Below are 19825 nucleotides of genomic sequence, written 5' to 3' on the forward strand. Positions count from 1 at the left end.
AAAATCGTTTTGTCTGATATAAGTATCACTACCCTGGCTTTCTTTTCATTTCCATTTGCATGGAATACTTTTTCCCATGCCCTCACTTTCAGTCTGTTGTGTGTCTTCAGATCTGACAGTCTCTTATAGGCCACAAATAAAAGGATGGTGATTGTCTATACTTTCAGCCACTGTATGTCTTTCCATTGGAGCATTTAGTGCATTTACATTTAAAGTAATTATTGATAAGTATATACTTATTGCTATTTCATTAAATATTTAGGGGTTGTTTTTGTAGTTCTTTTTGTTCCTTTTTTCCTCTTTGCTCTCTTTCCTTGTGTTTTGATGACTATAGTGTTACGTTTGGAATTTTTTCTCTTTTTTTGGTGTGCATCTGTATAGATTTTTGGTTTGTGATTACCATGAGGCTAATATATAGCAAGCTATATATACATGATTATATTAGATCATTGATCTCTTAGGTTCAAACACACTTAACAACCCTGAATTTTTCTCCTCCCACCCACTATTTCGAGCATCATATTTTACATCATTTTGTCTTGTGTATCCTTTAACTACTTAGTAGGCATATAGTTGGTTTTACTGCTTTTATTTTAGCTTTCTTACTTACTTTATGTGTGATTGATTTACTAATTTACTATAAATTTCCCTTTTCCAATGACATTTTTCTCTTTGTAATTTTCGTATTTCTAGTTTTGACCCCTTCTTTTCTGTTTAGACAAGGCCCTTGAGCATTTCTTGTAAAATTGCTTTTGTGGTGTTGAGCTCTCTCAGCTTTTTATTGTCTGTAAACCATTTTGTCTCTTCTACAAATCTGAACAAGACCTGTGTAGCGTGTTCTTGGTTGCAGGTTTTTTCCTTTCATCACTTTGAATAGATCATGACACTCCTCTGGCCTGAAGAGTTTCTGCTGAAAAGTCAGCTGGTAGCCCTCCGGGCGTTCCCTTGTACCGAACATGTTGGTTTTCCCTTTCTGCATTTAGTATCATTTCTTTAATTTTTGCCATTTTAATTACAATGTGTCTTGGTGTGATCCTCTTTGGGTTTATCTTGTTTGTGACTTTCTGTGTTGTCTGGACCTGGATGTATGTCACTTTTCCCAGGTTAGGGAAGTTTTCAGGCATTAGTAATCCAAATATATTCTCTCCCTCTTTCTCTCTCTTCCTCTACTTGGACTCCTATAATGCAAATATCAGTATGCTTTATGTTGTCACTGAGGTCTCTAAAGCTCTCTTCTTTTTTAAAAAAAAATTCTTTTTCTGCTCAGCGGGACTGATTTCCACTACTTTAAGTTTGCTTAAAGGCCCATTATCAACACACAGGATTCCACATAAGCTACATTCCTCTCTCACTATATAGTAAGCCCCCTAATTTCTCTATCTTTACAGTTTGTCTACCTTACCAAGGTCTTTATATTTTGCTATAATTGAGGTTTTTCTGGCAGTGAAAAATAAAATTGGGGTTATATCTATGAATGTGCATGTAACTGACTGAAAGAAGGGTGCAGTAGCTGCTTTGGAAGCCAGGACATAAATAATTCACTGGACTTTGGCTGGGAGGAAACTTTTCAAAACGAACCCATTTTTTGACACTTTAAATACATCTAATATATACTAAAAAAAAATCACACAGACAGCAGCTTTTATGGGGTTTTATTCTTTTATAAGTAAATGTTTTGGTATCAGTAAATTTAATACAGTTTTAGATTTCAATTATAAAAATGAGAGCACATTAGGATAAATTGATCCAAACTCCTGTAACATCCAGGATTTAGCAGCTTTTGTATATGTGAACACTAACATGCGATATTCAGATGATTTCCAATAGGAAAATCTGAATGAGTTACTGACGGGTCTGTGCAGGAGGCCAGGGGAACTATTTCACACAGCATGCCTGGTGATGATGAGTCACGGTGCTGAATTAATGATCAAATGTGTACAAAGGGATTAGGAACTTATACACTGATCACCACAGAACTTCTGATCCCCTCGGAAATGCTTTAAGTCCAAGTCCCTGTGCTGGCTCTAAAGCACTGCCTAATAATCCATTTCTCAGCAACTCAGGACTGATTAAAAAATCTACATAAATCTAAATTAATCTCCAAGTGTAACCCTCAACTAGTTAATGTATAACCTGGGAGTTTCAACATGTTTAGTAAGTGTTCGGAAGCCACACAAATCCTAGTTTACCCACTTGTCACCCTTCCTCTTCTCAACAGAGTTTTTTCCAACAAACTGATTTTCAAGATTAAAAATCACTGCTGCTTTGGATCATTGGATGGCCCTCAAGCACATCCATGGAGGTCCATGGAGCTGCTCCCTCACTGCTTTGTCATGAAGCTGGTCTCTGATTCCCTTGGCTCTTGTTTGAATGACCCTCTGTTTTCACTAAGCTTTGTGCTACGCTATATTCTGTCTTGGAAAAGGACATGAAACTTAATCATACTGAGGTACGAAGAACCTAAATGTAATTTCCATTTGTAACACAGGACCCAGAGTTTTAAAAGAGTAATGGAATTGTAACAGTGATAGTTCAGACATCCCATTCTAGAATTTATTGTCTTCTCCAGTTTATACTTCAACGGTCATACATAAGTACAGCTGGCATAAGCATGGTCATGTATAAGGTCAAGGTCAAAATTTGACCTTTTACCCCCCTATGCCCTTTCCTCCAATTCTGTACTTTGATTTGATTGTTAATTATGGAGTCCTTTAGGGCTGATTGCTATGTAAATTTCTTATACTTTTCAGGATTGTAGAATTAGTAAAGACATTCAGTCATGCAATTCACAAGGCTTTACCCTCATGCAGTTTTCTGGTCAGTGAGTTCAGCAGTCAACCAGTCAACACTTAGTTCCTAAATGCCTTCTAGCAGCTAAGTGCTGAGCCAATTCATTCCTAGTTTTGATCATAATAGTTATGGGGCAGGAGAGGACTGAGATGGAAAAAAGAAGAAATTTTGACTTGCTGAAAATGTCTTTCTATAAAGTGTTTTTTGTTTGTTTGTTTTTTGCTTTTAGCTGAGTTGATGCCATGGGTAACTCTCTAGAACTAACCTTGCTGAAATTAATTGATCTAAGTTCCAGCCCTAAATAGTGACCAACCAATATGTACAGTCCTCTAACACCTGCATGTTTAAAATCATCATGCAAGATTGGAAAATCTTTTGTGTCCACAAATGAAAAGGTCTATACAATACACAAAGTTATGAGAGAGCAACAACTCAGAATGCTATCCACCAGAGTAATCACAAATTTGTCTCCTTGTTACCATGCTACTGCTCACTAAAGAATGCATTAAGACCAAGGCAAGAGACCGTAATATATCATGTACGTTGCATGGCTGAGGTTTAGAAAGCATATGTGGATAGTGACCTTTTGAAGACTGAATATCTGAAACACCTTTATTTTACTCTCCTCTCAACTTGATTGGTTTGACCCATCATTAAATTCTTATTTGGAAATTAAAGTCAGCTGTTGGTTTCCTATTCCATCATCTTTCTGTCTCTGGTTTTCTAAAAATTAGTGAAAATGATGCTTCAATGCATCTTTTTTATTCATTAAAATAACCACTAGTGGAACCTTTTGCTATAGAAAGTTGTATCTTTCAGTTCTGAAAATTTTTTTGTTATTTCTTTGATAATTTTTTATGTTTATTCTGTATTTTCTTCTGGATTTTTGCTTAGTTAGATATTGCACTTGGTAAATTGAGCCTCCAATTTGTTGTCTTTTCTCCCTGATTTACTTGCTCATTTTTCTATTCTATTTTCTGCAAGATTGCCTCCAATATTAACTTCTAATTCTTACATAGAATTTTGAAGCTTCAGATATCACGTTTTTAATTGTCAAGAGCTCATTCTTGATATATGATTGTTTCTTTTTTTAATGTGCTTTCTTCTTACTTACTATCTTAAATCTATGACACTGTTATTCATCCTTTTAATGTTTTTTTTTTTTTTTTTTTGTTCCTTATATTGTCTCTATGTCCTCCAAATGCTCACTGACTAGTTGCTGTTGTTGGGGTTTTTTTCTTGGCTGTGATTGTTTGCTTGTTTATTTTGGTCTTTCTCTCTCATGTTAAAGTCCTTCCCTTGGGCTAATTTGTCCAAGTAATAATGTTCCAGTTATATCCATGGCATTACACCTGGCTTCCAGCATTCTGGAAGCTGAATGGAGGAAATGAACTGGGAATCTCACTGTTCAGTATAAACTTTTACTTAATTGTCTGCCCAAATTTAGAGCCATTTTGATTCAATATCTCAAGAAAAATAAACATATACCTCTAGAGTTTTTTGTCTCCCCAAATCTACTCTTTCTAAATAATATAGTTTTAGATAAGCACATGGCTTAAATAAGCACCCAGCTAGAAAATACATTTTTCAAAATTCCTTGCAAGTGAGTTTCTGAGTGACTATTAGTTTCCTACAATGATTCACTTGCAAGCAAGTGCTCAAGATTTGAATGTCAGAAGTGAAGTAGATTCCATTTTCCTTTGGCAACTATTAACACTGGCTATCAAGATTAGAATTTTTCAGAAGAAGGTTCCAGTTTGTAGTTTCCTGAGTGTCAGTAAAATGACCCTGTATTGGTGACTTTTTCAGCCAACCTCCTAATCACTGGACTACATATTTAGGCGTCCCCTTCTCAGCTTCCTGACATTCAAAGTTAGTAGGACTGTGGCCATGGCTCCAGACCTAAACCATTACAGCTCAGAGGTCTGACCGGCCATTCTATATTTTACAGAAATCATCTCAAGATACCCAGTTTAAGTCAACAGTATCTGTGCTAGCATTGTAAAGTTTCAGCTAATTCTTACTTTCATAATTGTACTATTATGAATTGGTTTTTTATGTAATGATCATGTCTTTAAAACTAACATTTATTCTTATTTTTAAACTAAAGCACAAATCAAGAAAATAAAAAAATTATCAATGATAATTTTTTAAAAAGATACCCAGTTTAGAATCTGCTCTTTTTAACCCTTTCATGATCCTGTAAGTATATCATTCATTGTATTAAATATCTTCCTTCTTAAAATACTTGGGATGGTTCTACTTCCTGTACTTTTTCTGGAGTTTCTCTGTTATACGTTGGGCTTTGTAAATTAATTCTCTGATTAGTTTCTCTCCCCCAACCCCTCCCTCTCTCTCTGTGATAGGCTGACATTTAGATTTAGAGTGCATATGCTTGGCTCTTATCTGTGCCTTCCTCTGTAGGGCCTGACACTTCAGCTTCTTCCTCTGTATTAAGCAAAATGCCATTCATGTGTTTACTTCCCATCTTGCTCTCTTCCACTGTTAAGTCTTTTTCCCTTTGTAAGTACATCTTAGGAGAAGGCTGTACTTCTTTTGCATCTTTACTATCATTTTACTATTATTTCAGAAAGGAAGAATGATAAACTGAGGTATTTAATCTGCTATATTAAATCTGAGCTTTCTGTTATTGCCAATTATTTATCTGAATATGTTTTTGCTAGGGAATGCATTTGGACTATTATGAAGGCATGGGACACTATGTCTTTGAGTGCTGGACAAGGATGACAGTTACAAGAAAGGAAAATGAAAAAAGATTTAAATTCTTTGTGGTTTTCTAAGTGTTTTGTAGTTTCCAGTTTTTTCCTGTTCCCCTTCTTCTGTCCATCTGAGTGAAAGAAAAGGGGTTCTGCTCTGTATTTCTGCTTTATGTGCCACTGCTCCAAAATCTGAACCAGTTTGAAGCTAGGTCCAATGAAAGTACAGTTACTGAATCAGACAGTCTAAAAATCCCCTGAAATTCAATGATTCATTCCTTGGAAATAACAATCCCATCCAAATAAGGAAAGTCAGACTATGGCTCGCTATGAAGTGAAACGAAAGGATCTCACCACATTTGTATGCATTTTAAGATTACAACCATTTTAAGTTGCAGATTTGGGGGGCAATTTTATAGAGTTGTCAGTTTGTGGGTTTTAAAATTCAAGTAAATGGATAATTCTCATAAAAGGGGCATATCCCTGTATGTCCCTGAAAAGTACAAGACAGCCACAGAGGCTCTTGGGGACACCTGGGCGCATTTCTTTCTGTACCCATCTTGAGTTAACTACTGATAGCACAGTGTGCTCACTATGGATTCTATGGTTTTGTGCCTGGTGCTTTCGAGAGAGCACATTTTGGCACGTGTTTCCTTTGTAGATGGCAAAACAAATGCTTCTTAAATTCTTAATTTCAGGATGCTAAATAGCAAAAGATGATTCTGCTCTATTGGTTCCTGTGAACATCAACAGCTTTCACTTTGAGCAGTCTAAAAATCCCATTCAACTGACTAAATACCAAAGAGAGTTGAAATTCAAAGCACTCACTCAAAACTTTTACATGTAGGCAGGCAAAACCTTAAAAAGAGATGGCAAATGAGTGATTAGAAAAGATAACTGTAATCTGTTCTTGTAAATTAAATAATTTCCTCACTTTATTATTTTTTTTTTTACCCCTTGACCAACATGATTTCTTAGACAAATCCAACATCACATTAGTCTTTCTGTGTAAAAGACAAGGGAAGGAGTGGAAAGAAAAACTACGCACATTTTTTAAAGAACAATTTTTCATTGATTTCATTATTTAAAAATTAGAAGCAGAAACAATTTTAAAGAATTCTATGCTCTCTATTTTATATATTCCTGAACCAATCAGTAGAATTAGCCTAGATACATTGTAAGGAAAACATACAGAGTTATAATGATTTCAGTCCCAAATAAAGCAAATTAGCCTGAAGAAAATATTTAGGAGCTAGAAAACAAAAAGCAAACATTTTTCTTTTCTTCAACAGTTTAACCTCCTCCTCTTCCTCCTTCTTCTTCCCTTTTTTAAAAAAAAAATGTTCACTTATTTCAATTACAACTACTATGTTATCACCATGGAATACAATTTCAGGTTAGACCAGAGAATTTCACAAATGTGACAAAGCATTCTGCAGTATACCAAAGTTTGTATATAATGTCTCACCAAACCAGTTTGCTCATAAATCATTAATGACTTCCATTATAAGTAATTTATTTAGTTTAACATGTATGATTCTTAGAAAACAAACATACTACATACATTTAAAAAGTGTTTCTCGTTTACCTTTGCATTAGCACTTAACATACATATTTCTTTTTCAAGATAATGTTTAAAAATTATTCTAAAACAGTAGCAGCAAAATAGAATTCTGCAATAACAAAAGAGCAAAATCGGAGCCCATAATTAAGTTATTCTCATATTTACAAGTATAATTCTGAAATAAATGCTACTTCTATGTAGCTCTGTTATCAGCTTTTCAGGTTTGGTTTAAACACATATACACTGTCAGTTGCAGTGATGCTTATAATATTATATTCCATTTGTTGTTCTGGAAGGGTTTGTCAAGAGCCAACCAGCCCTAAAAACTGAATGCCACAAGGCAAACAGAATTCCTACATAACATCGAAAGTATGTGATATTCTGTAGCAACTGGGGTATTTCAACATTGACTTGTAGTCTTCTTTAGAATAATTTCATGAGGAATGCTTAAGAAGGTGGACATTTTACCATTACCATGTGCACTTAAAAGTGACATGTTTGCAGTAATTAATGATAGATGCGTGTTTATTGCCATTTTGAACTTAGTTTTGCAGTTGATTTGGTATTTCCTCTTTGTTCCTTTCTTTTTCCTTTTGTGGTTTGATAATTTTCCTTTATATTATCTTGGATTTTTTTTTTTTTTTTTAGTTTTTGTGACCCTATTGTAAGTTTTTGACTTGTGGTTACCTTTTTTTGTACATATATTAACCCATTACTACAACTGTTTGTATTAAACAGATAGTAATATAAGCTCAAACTCATCCTACTGAGAACAAAAAATTTAAAAAAGAAAAAAAAACTTATATTTTCTTGCTCCCCTCTCCCACTTTTAATGATTTAGATATCTTCCTTTACAATTTCATTTTTATTCTATTATAATTCTGCCAGGGGGAGGATGGTGTGAAGGGACAGACTGGGAGTTCAAAATTTGTAGATACTGACAGGTGTATTTAGAATAGATAAACAAGTTTATACTGTATAGCACAGGGAAATATATATAAGATCTTGTGGTAGCTCATGGTGGAAAAGAATGTGAAAATGAATATATGTGTATTCATGTATGACTGAAAAATTGTGCTCTACACCAGAAATTGACACAACATTGTACTGACTATAACTCAGTAAAAAAAATAAAAATAAAAAACAAAAGTGACATGTTTCTTATGTGCTAATTTGACTCCCTGAACGACCTAGTTAGTGAACTAGTCACCAGTAATTTAGGGACCAGGCAAATCAAGCCTGCAAGAAAGGAAGCCAGTTCCAAATTACCATGTTATTTTCTAAATCACTCAATCTATTTTCTACATAAATATATAACCTCAGTATGAGATGTCTGACTAAAGCAAGCACCACCAACAAAACAAGACAGCATCTCTTCTAAGGTTTACATTTTGCCCAGGATTCCTGATACATGGAATAGCCCATATGAAGTGTCACTGTTCCTACAACAAAGCCTTGGGCTGCCTTGCACATGTGAGTCAGGTGAATGGATAGTTTAGTATTTCCCCTGCTCTTCCATTTATATAATCCATATACAACAATTACTCTAAAACCTGCCATTCCAATGGGGACAAATGGTGTCCCTCTAGCTTTTCAGATACACTTAGATCCCTGGTCCTCACCATATGAAGGAAGAGAAACACCTGTGTTGGCTGACACAGTGTGTGAAGACCCTTCTGAGAGCTACACAACTTCTCACACTTCAATCCATTTCTTTAACCTACCTCTTCTTGAACAATATTTTACAGCAAAACTTCCTTGCAAATTCTGCTAAAGGAATGCTTTTCAGAAATACTAATTTTTGTGTAGAGAAACTATGGTAAGGTAGTAACTAGGAAAGACAGGAGAAGTTGGCATAAACTCTGTAAATCTGATCTCTTACATTTTAGGTTTCCTCCCCTACAGGCAACATAGGAATAAATTAGCTAATAACACTGGTTAAGTCATTTAAATTCTCTGGATCTTAATTCCTTGTGGGAAAAGATTTTTATCTAATTTATTCCAAAGATTATTTATTACTCTAACATCTAGTGGAGGTTGAGAATTTATACACTACTCTAATTAGAGAGGGGTCGTGGAAAGCAACATAACCAATGAGTTTTAAACTTGCAAATCTAAGGAAGCCTCAGGATGTCCAGAGAAAACACTGTTGTGTTGGCCAACACCATAAAAGCTGATTATAGAGCAATTTTTATTCAGCAATGGGTGACTAATGCATGAGAGTCTTTGCACTTTAACCAGAGCCATGAAAATAATTCTTAGCATAGCATTTAGAGAAGAGACTTCTCACATTTCATGAAGTGTTACACAAAAAAGAACAGTGAGACAGATTACTGAAACACTGAGTCCTAATTAAGACCAATTTCAATTTTCTAGTTTAAAAATGACTTCTCTTAACACATTCCATTTTCTTTTTTTATTGAAGTACACTTGATTTATAATATTGTGTTAGTTACAGGTGTACAGCAAAGCAATCCAGATATATGTATATATTCTTTTTCAGATTCTTTTCCATTATAGATTATTGTAAGATACTGAATACAGTTCCCTGTGCTATATAGTGAGTCCTTGTTCTTTACCTGTTTTATACATTGTAGTGTGTATATGTTAATCCCAAACTCCTAATTTGTCCCAACCCCCTACTTTTCCCTTTGACCATCAGCTTGTTTTTTATGTCTGTGAGTCTTTTTCTGCTTTGTTAATAAGTTCATTTGTATCATTTTTTTTTAGATTCCACATATAATTGATATCATATATTTGTCTTTTGCTACTACAACATTCTATTTTATTACATCTTAAAATGTATTCTCACAATACAATTCATGATTACGTTTTTTTTGAAAGTGGACTGCTTAGTTTTGAGGGAAATTGAAACAGATCTATTTACTTAATATAACAATCTAATATACAAACAATCCAATATAATACAGTATAAAATTTTGTGAATTCTTTTAAAGAACAATGTACATAAATGAGAAAAAGGAGGAAGAGAAATTGATTTAGAAAAAGTTTGATTACAGGCTAAATCTTAAAGACTTTTTAAAGTAAAGTTCATTTAGGCATTATTATTTTTGAAGTGAGTGAAAAATGGCTTTCCAGTTCCAAGGCCCACATTGACCACACAATACACAGAAGAGCTGTTTGATTTTGCCTAGTCAGTCCTGTAATTATTTCCTTAAAGATGTTCATACCTTACATGCTTTCCTTCTATTTACACAGCCTTAGTCCTGGTTGTGGTCTGGAACAACAATGTTGCCTTTTAATAGTCATATTTCCTCTAGTTTTCCTTATTTCCTCCCTGTGGAACATCACCTCCAAATGTTTTCTTTTCATCATGTTGTTTCCAGGCTCAAAAACATGCAATGGGTCTCTAATGGCATATGAGTCCAATATTATCCAAGTTCAAAATTAGATTTAATTTAGAATTAAATTCTCAGTCTCACTAGATGTTAGAACTATAATAATTTTTTTCAATAAACATTTTATTTTGGAATAATTTTAGATTTACAGAAGTGTGGCAAAGACAATACAGTGAGTTCCCCTATATTCTTTACTCAGTTTCCCCAATGTTAACATTCTACATAACTCTGGTATATTTACCATAACTAAGAAATTAATAGTACTATGTTATGAACTAAACTAAAGACTTTATTTAGATTTCACTACTTTTCTACTAGTGTCCTTTTTCTTTTCCAGGAGTTGGTGTAAAACTTTTGGAAATAATATAAACCTACTTGTTTTTTCTTGACTTACAAGGAAACAGAAGATAAGATTATTCATGTGATTAATAACTAGGATCATACGCTAACTAGTGGCAGAACAGTAATGTGAATTTCAGTCTCCTGATACCTTTTATTTGGTCATTAATTTATTTAATCAGCCAGAAGCAATTTTTTAAGATTTCCAAATTATGGGCCATTTTGGAAATCTAATGATTAGGAAAAAACATCTTTCCAGAAAAGTGCACATGTGAGTATGCACAGAAAATATGTCAGGAAACTCATAAACACACTAACCTTAAGACTGACTTAAATGCTATCCCATCCCCCAATACCTCAATAATACTATATTTATCTATGTTCTACTTTGGATTTTAAAACCAGATTTTACCTAAATTGATTAGCCAAAAAAAATGTTTAAAAATTACATTTCTACTTCTTTAGCTGAAATGTAAACATCTAAAAAATTCAAAAAGTATCTTTTACCCTGTGCTAATTGTGAAATAAACATTGACCTCCCAGTCTCCTGTAATGGTGACATTTTTTTAGGAAAGGAAAAGGAAAAGGACAATATGTGTTGGTTTCCCCTCTTGCCTCAGATTATGCTCAATTATCTTAGTAATTTCGTTTTCACTTTACAGTGATCTAAATAATGTAAATAATTTAGTTAAACTTGGTATTATTTGTATACATATTATTTATGGCCAATAAAATAGCTATTTTTTGTACTTCATAGAAATTCCTTTGTGTGTGTGTGAAATTAATAGATGTCTGCCATATAAGAATTGTTGACACAAACCAGATTAGTGTCTAATTTTTGAACCCTAAGTAGGTAATTAACTTTCAGCATTACTGTCACGGGAAAAGAGAAACACTCTTCATACAGAGTAAGGAATGTGTCCTAACATAGGACCAGCAATAGTTCTACATTCAAACTAGAGCTTAATCATATAGACCAAATCTATGCTGAACAGTGAATAAAACCACACACACACACACAAAATCAAAATTGCCAGTCCCACTTTTTCACTTCATAGCTATGAAATAATAACTATTATTACACAGTACTTATATATTTTTGCATTGATTCTGATAGTTCATTTAAGCAATTAGACCTATAGAAGTGAGCCAATAGTTAAATATATACAACGTTTACTATAAAAATAACTGCAGCATTACACTCTGACCCTCAAAGACCTCACTATTATGATCTTAAATGGGATGGTAATTATATGGAATCTTGAGGTGGGATATTCTAAATTGTCAAAAATCAGACCAGGCTTATTTTTAAAAATTAGGAAGGCTTATGATTTCCAGTCCTCAGAATTATACTTTCTGGGAAAAAATGCTATTTTGATACAGCAGGGAGACAAGGGAAGAAAGAGCAAAATAAAAATATCTAAATAAGTAGAATATCTTATTCAGTTTTGCTGCATGTGACTTTTGTTGGCCTTTTTAATAGGATAACATTAATATTGTTGTAACTAAAAAATATATAGAAATATAATTCTTGATGCACAGCTTAATTTTTTCCTTCTGTAAACACTATGAAGTCATTTGTCTTTATTAATTATTTTTCTTGAAATTATATAGTGAGTATCATTTTTGCTTCTACAAAGAATAAGATGATCAAAAAAATCACTTAAAAAAATCATAGGACAGTAAAATGCCAGCCCAAATACTGAAAAATACATAAATAAAGTCACTAACGCAGATAAATGTTTTGATTTTTTTAAAAACATGGGGCTACAAGGAAACTACTAGGCAGAGTTTCTTGAAGCTCTTTGGCTATATTTCCCCACATTAAGTACTATAGGAAGAAGAATAAATATTTACAATATAGTATTTTACTCTTGTAATAATAGTAATATTGAAAGATTTTCTAGCTAGTGTTTTTAGCTAGGTTAATAACTATTCACTTTTTCATGCAAAGATAACTGTACCCAAGTAGCCATCTTTCTTCAATTATTCCATGCATCTCTCAATATGCTAGAAAGATGCATTCCTCTAAATTGTCTATGAAGTAAAATTCTAAACATTATGACTCTATTCATACTGTGACTTTGTGTGCATTAGACACAAAATGTTTTAGCATCACAGACACAAAAGATGGTTTTCTGCTTAACGTGGTGGGGAGGACTCTATTTGCCACAGCTTTGTCATATATATTCATGTTCAGATCCAGAGTAAGAGATACTGATATGGTTAGAAATACAGAGATGCCAAATGAATATTTTAGGAAGAACGCTCCTCTTCTTTATCACCTTGAGTATGAAAAGAACTCCAAGAAAGCAAAAGTATTAATGTGGGCATATTAATATGTACATAATAGGAAAGGAACAGAATCTCCCTTGCTCTGATTACAGCTTGCTCCATATGGCTGTCTTTACCACTGTCTTGCAGAAGAAATCCTCTCATCCAGACAGAGCATAGTCAGAAATTATTGTTCCTTATCATTAGTTATTGACCAACAGAGACAGTTTAGCCGTGGATAAGAACTCAGGCTCTAGAGTAAGGCAGCTATGGATTTGGATTCTGACTCCCACAATTATTTAGCTGTGTGTTCTTGGTGATTTATTTAAATTTTCAAAGGCTCAGTTTCTTCTCATCTGAAAAGTGAAGATAATAACAACGCTTAACACAAGCTCACTGTGAAGATCAAATGAGGTAACGTGGAAAAACTGATTATGGAGGAAAAGTAATTCAATATATGTTTGTTATTACCATCGTAACATTTTAGAGCTAAAAGATATTTTAGAGTTCATCTAGGTAATTTCCCGCGTTGTAGCGATGAGGGACCAAGCCCAGAAACATTACCAGGCTTGTCAAAAGCTACACAAAAAGTTAATCTCTGAACCAAGGTGAGATTTCAGTTCTCCTGATTCTTAGGCTAGAAACCTATTATACTAAACTCTAACGTGAACAATGTGGCTTGTGGAGTTTTAAGTTTGATGTTAGTGGTCTAAAGAAGCCTGCAAGTTAAGTATTACAACTTTTTGAGTTTCCAGCTTTTTTAGAGATTATATAGGGCTAGCTATATCTAAGGGAAGACTGAGAAGTAAGGATACTGCAGCCATCATAAAAATTCTGTATTTCTCAGGACTACTCCTTAATTTCCTCCTCAAGCCAAACATTCTACCGCTTCTTAAATAACAACAACAACAAAAAAAAAAAAACCCAGTCCTTGTTATGGACTTAATGTTGGTGTCCTCCCAAAATTAATTTGTTGAAACCCTACCCCTCAATGTGATGGTATTAGGAGGTGGGGCCTTTAAGAATAAGTTAGAATTAGATGAAGTTATGAAGTTAAGAATAAGTTAGAATTAGATAGAGGTCATGGAATTGAACAGGATTAATGCCCTTATAAGAGTCATCAGAGCCTGCTTCTCTCTCTCTTTCTGCTGCATGAGGATAAAAGGAGAAGTCAGCCATCTGCAAGCCACAAGAGAGTTCTCACCAGAACCCAACCATGCTGGCACCATGATTTCTGACTTCCAGCCTCCACAACTGTGAGAAATACATTGCTCTATTTTTGGTAGAACTTCTTTAGAACTCAAAGAACTCATCTTGCAAAAATCCTTTTCTTTCCCAGATTTTTAACATAATGATACACATTTTTTTAAAGTTCTATAAGATGAGAAAGTATAAGTAGAATTGGGGGTACAGTTCTAGGCAGATTTTAGACTTTAGATTTTCCCTTTGTTGTAAATAAAAAGGTCCATGCCCTAATCCCTAGAACCTATGAATATGTTAAGTTACATGGCAAAGATGAATTAAGGTTACAGGTGGAATTAAGGGTGCTAATTCGCTGACTTTAAAATGGGGAAATTATCCTGGATTATCCAATGGATTCAATGTAACCACAAAGTTCCTTAAAAGTAGAAGAGGGAGGAAGAAGAGTCAGAAAGAGTTGCAACAGTGGGAGCAGCACCAGAAAGATGCACTATCAAAAGAGTAAGAAACTAACAGAATGGCTTTCCCTGATGCTAGAGCTATTTGCTGATTCAGTCTGACTTAAAATTCTTGCAACTTTTCCCTTTTCTCTGACAAACCCCGTCTCTGCTTCACTTGCTCAATTGCATTTGTGCTAAACAACCCCCAACCTTTTCATTATATTCTCCACTCCCTATACATTCTTTACCCAGAATAGCTTATCCTTTAACCCAAAAGCTGTATTCCAGGAAGATGGTCACAGGCTGATAGCCTCAGAAGAATGAAGAGACCCAACAGAGTTTCTCCATGACACCAGGTGGATTCACCAAGATTAAGAATACAGCACCCCAGAAAATGCCCTGATTGTTGCTGCCTCTCTATTCTGTTTTTTCTATAAAACCACAGGAGCCCAGCCCCTAGATGGATTCACCATCTCTAAGGCATTAGCCTGCCTGGTAAAGCAATAAAGCTGTGCTTTTCTAATTCTCCCAAAACTCTGCCTCTGAGTCTCAATTTGGCTACAGAGTCCAGTTTTTCAGCAACAATATTATTTGCTTTATAATGGAGGAAGGGAGCCACGAACCAAGGAATGCAGGTGGACTCTTGAAGCTGGAAAAAGTCATGAAAACAGATTTTCTCCTAGAGATTCCAGAGAAGAATGCAGTTCTGATGACACCTTGATTTTAGACCAGTGAGACCCATATCAGACTTCTATTCTACAGAAATGTAACATAATACATTCATGTCATTTAAGCCACCTTTGTTGTAATTTAATCAACATATATGTAATTATGTACTATAAGGGAGAAAAACTCAACACCCCAAAATGTTTCTTTGGCATTTGAATTATTTTGAGCTGGAAACAATCAAGGCCGCAACAGACTTAGGAAGAAACTTTGATCTTCCCCCTAACTGCTTAAAGGAATATAGATAGGAGGCATGTTTCAGGAAAGGAGCTGTCACCATACATAACTATAGTACGAACTAGGTGTGGTAGACAGGGAGGAACCCAGCAAAATCTAGTTGTTAAAATTCCTTTCTATGTTCCATTGTCTCTGCATGGCCTAGTAAACATTTGTTAACCAAATACCTGCTTTTCCATCTCCATATCAGTTGCCTCCCGGCCTTGAATTCCCAAACCATTACCCTCAACATGGTCCTTTGTCTTTAGCTAAAGATGGTATTTAAGGTGAGGGTTTTGGCCATTTTGGAGAGATACTTAGTTTTCCTGGATCTTTCTCATGTATACATGTTATTAGACTTTTGTTTAATTTTTTCCTGTTAATCTGCCCCATTTCAATTTAATTCTTAGAGCATCCAGAAGAACCTGGAAGGATAGAGGAAAATACTTCTCCCCAACAGCATCTCTGCTGAAATTTGTGGATTTGCCATCAAAATAGCCAGTTTTAATCACATGATTAAGACTTAGTCATCAATAATACAACTTTGCTAATAAAAACTTGTAGAAATAAGCTGATTACTAACTAGCTCAGTTCTGAGTCAGCTCAAAATGACTTTGGACAAATTACCGAACTGAGTATTTCTTTGGAATTGTCAGATGAGGCCTGTAATCCAACTATCACATATCACTCAACATGGATAAACTTACAAAATGTGAGAATCAAGTACAGAAATAAGATAGTCTATTCCTTTATGGAACAAACATGTTGAAACAGTAAATGAATGTCTATTATGTTTCAAGGATCAAGAGCTTTATAAACTTCATCTTTAATCCTAACAATGATTTTCTGAAATAGGTACCAATTTAAAGATGAGAAATATGGGCCCAAAGAAATTAAGTTCCTAAATTTCACATAGACAATACATTTTAGAGTCTGGATTTCAACCTAGGAACTCTGATTCTGGTTCACTTAATCACCTATCCTGCTCCATTGTACATCGCCTGATGTGATGAGCTGTTTATACAAACTGGTCAGAAGGCAACTTGGTTTTAACCAAAGAAGAGGCCTCTCATAGTGAATGAAAAATAGGCATTCTGAAAAGTCTAGAATAGATCAATTTTTAAATGAGAAAAGCAAAAATACTTAAAGGTTAAGGATAATTTTATATCAAAGTAGTCAGACTCTACATTTTTAGTTTGCACATAGCAAGGAAATACAATTAATTCTGCTCAGGCAAATCACTTGATTATTCATGCCATTTCAAAATTTGCTGAAACTGTCCTTAATATAAGCAGTTATTTCAACTTCACAGATTAGTAGCATGATGTTAAAACACAGTTGTTTGTAACATGTGCATTATTTTAAAATTTGGATGAGTGGGAACAAAGATGGGTGCAAACATAACATTTATTAGAGAAAAATAAAAACATCAAACATGAAAAATAAAAAAATCAATGAAAATTTTATTTTTGTCCAGAAATAAAACAAAATAAAGTGCTCTAGGTGAAGAGGAAATGGTCCTTTGGCATTATCCCATGCAACAAGAAGACTAACATGAAGTCCAAAAAAATGAAGATTATTATATAAAAGTTATGAAGTGGATTTGAATTGTATTCCTTATGTACAAAATGAATTTTGATATAAACAACACCTGATTATTCCAATTCTAGTAACCTTTAGGAAACTCAATTATTTATATCACATGAAATGTAAATTAGCTTAACTTATGTAATGACTGGTAAGTAATGTTCATAGAAACACACTTTGAAATAATTAAAAATTAGAAAAACAAAACTTAAGAGTTCATCAATAGAGGAACAGATGCATAAAAATTAGAATATGACCTAATCATGTACTGGAATGTGTATAATAATTAAAATGGTGAGCTAGAGCTAAATGTTTCAACAGAATAGATTTTAAAACATGACATTTTTTAAAAGTTAAAGAAAAGTTCATACAATAAATATCACTTAGGCAAATTAAAACAAATAAAATTCTATTGTTTATGGATACATAGGAGATAGTTAATGTATAAAACACTAGACTTTGAAACACACCAAATTCATTAGGGCATTTGCCCCAATGAAAGAAAGGAAAAATCCCAAAGGAAATGTCTTACTTACTTTGATTAAATAATATCTGAAGTGAATATAAAGTCTTAAACCAGTGGTGGGATCATGGCTATTACATTATTCCTTTTAAATTTTAGTTTTCAAAATATTTATCAAAAATTTTTTAAATCAAGTACTTAAATATTTCAGGCAAAATGCATTTGGAATGAATTATTCAAAAAATTTATTTCAGTTTCTCATAATATCTAAATAATCCACTCTCACAAAGTTTGTGGTATTTATACAATCTTACTAAAAATGAGTTGAATATAAAACTCTGAAGATTTCAAAATAACCAGACAATATTGGACATTCTACAGCATTTAATTCAGGAAAGAAAATTGGAAATTTCAAGCTCCCATGAGCTTAATATTCTGTTTTATTTCACAAATTCCTATTTACACTAAGAAATTTCAAGTCTATCTCCTTATAGATCATGTCCCTGAGAAGTCAGCCTGGCATTCCACTTTGAACATCCTGGCAAAGGGAAGTGTGCTCTACACTTGTGGGTTCATAAATCGCCTGTGCAGCGTGGAATAGAACAATTATACACAGCGGAAGCCTATACGTTGGGGTATATAAAATCAACAGAAAGTACTTAGGCACAAACAGATACAGAATCTGAAAACCCAGTCACACTGAGATCATAGCCCTAAATTTAATTTCCTAGAAACTTATCAGGAACCAAGGTGCATTGTTTTTAAAGGTATATCTCAAATAAAAATGAATGTCAAAGGTCACTGAGTCCAGTCACTCTTCTGAAGCATGGGAAGACAAGCTGAAACAACCAAGGGGTGGGATTCTGGGGTCTGAGTAATTAGCCACATTTCCATCAAGGTAATGGGAATAGGACCACCTGCCTTCAGTCACTGGGGGTAATCAATTGCTGCCCTTCCCACCTGCTAATCTGTTCTTCTTTCTACAATCTTGGAGATCTTTTTAAAGTACAAATCTGGTCAAGTCGCTCCTCTGCACAAAACTCCTCAACATCTTTGACTGCCCTCAGGGTTAAGCGGACTTACATTACCTTAACATGACTTACCAGCTTCAGCTGTTCTGACCTCAGTTTCTCTCTTCATCCTCACTTTAGCCCACTCTTCCGCTTGCTTTAACACTCTAACCAGGTTTTCTTGACCTCAGCACTAGTCTATCGTAACAAATTGTTTACTTGGTTACGCCCACTATCTGGTCTGTGGTTTCCTCCATGAAGCCAGAGGTCATATTTATGTTGTTTATTGTTGTAATTTAGTTAGTGTCTATCAGAGTGCTTGGAAAATAGTAGGTACTTGGCAAGTATTTGTTGAAAGAAGAGAAGGAAGGAGGAACAGACAAAGGAAAGGGGTTATTTTGAGAACAGAATATTCATAATAGTATTTTTATAAAATATTAGTAGGAATTACATGATTTGGGAACAGTCACAGAAAGTTCCGTTTGCAGTCTACCCAGATAGCAGCTCAGTGCACCCATCTATTACTCCTTCTGATTTTTTATTTTTGCGGGGGAGGGGGGAGTGGGGCAAATCATAACAGAACACAATGTTTCAATGTTGTGGTGGTTGACATGATTCAATTTTTCAGAACTTATTGATCACCAAGGATCATTACAAACTCAACTAATGTGAAAAAAGGAAAGCTCAGACAGCGCCCAAATGCACAGACTCTGTGTGGCTTGCGGGGTATCCTTTGTTGGTCACTTGTAAACAAAGCCAGCTATGGCCATGACCTTCAAGCCCAGATTCCTCACACAGTTGATCCATTCTTTACATGTCATTTTTTTAAAATGAAGTTTCTGAAAATCTGCACTTACTTACACAAATCTTAAACATAAATATTAGCACCACGATGGGGAAAGTCATCACCATTGTAAAAGAATATAGAAGAGGTGGTTGACTTTTTAGGAGTTTTTCCTTACCCTGTAATCTAGAGCACAAATTACACTGATCTAGAGACACTTCCCAAATTCCATTTAGTGTGGGAATCATGATCAGATCATCTGCACTATGCCCTGAATTGTGTCAGAAAAATTGGGAGAAATTTAAAAGAGGCAAAACCCTTACATAAGAACTCTAAGAATGACACGTAGCTCTTAA

At 34.3% G+C, this 19825-nt stretch overlaps 1 protein-coding gene and 1 pseudogene across 1 annotated transcript in view; both read right to left on the reverse strand.

Annotated features, from left to right (window-relative positions):
• GUCY1A2 (guanylate cyclase 1 soluble subunit alpha 2) overlaps positions 1-19825 on the reverse strand; it is a 257916-nt gene that overhangs the window by 14038 nt on the left and 224053 nt on the right. The gene's annotated exons all lie outside the window — the stretch shown is intronic.
• Positions 8362-15831, reverse strand: LOC105099192 (HIG1 domain family member 1A, mitochondrial-like; annotated as a pseudogene).

The sequence above is a fragment of the Camelus dromedarius genome, chromosome 34 (genome assembly GCF_036321535.1).
Source record: "Camelus dromedarius isolate mCamDro1 chromosome 34, mCamDro1.pat, whole genome shotgun sequence".
In the NCBI taxonomy this organism is placed as follows: Eukaryota; Metazoa; Chordata; class Mammalia; order Artiodactyla; family Camelidae; genus Camelus; species Camelus dromedarius.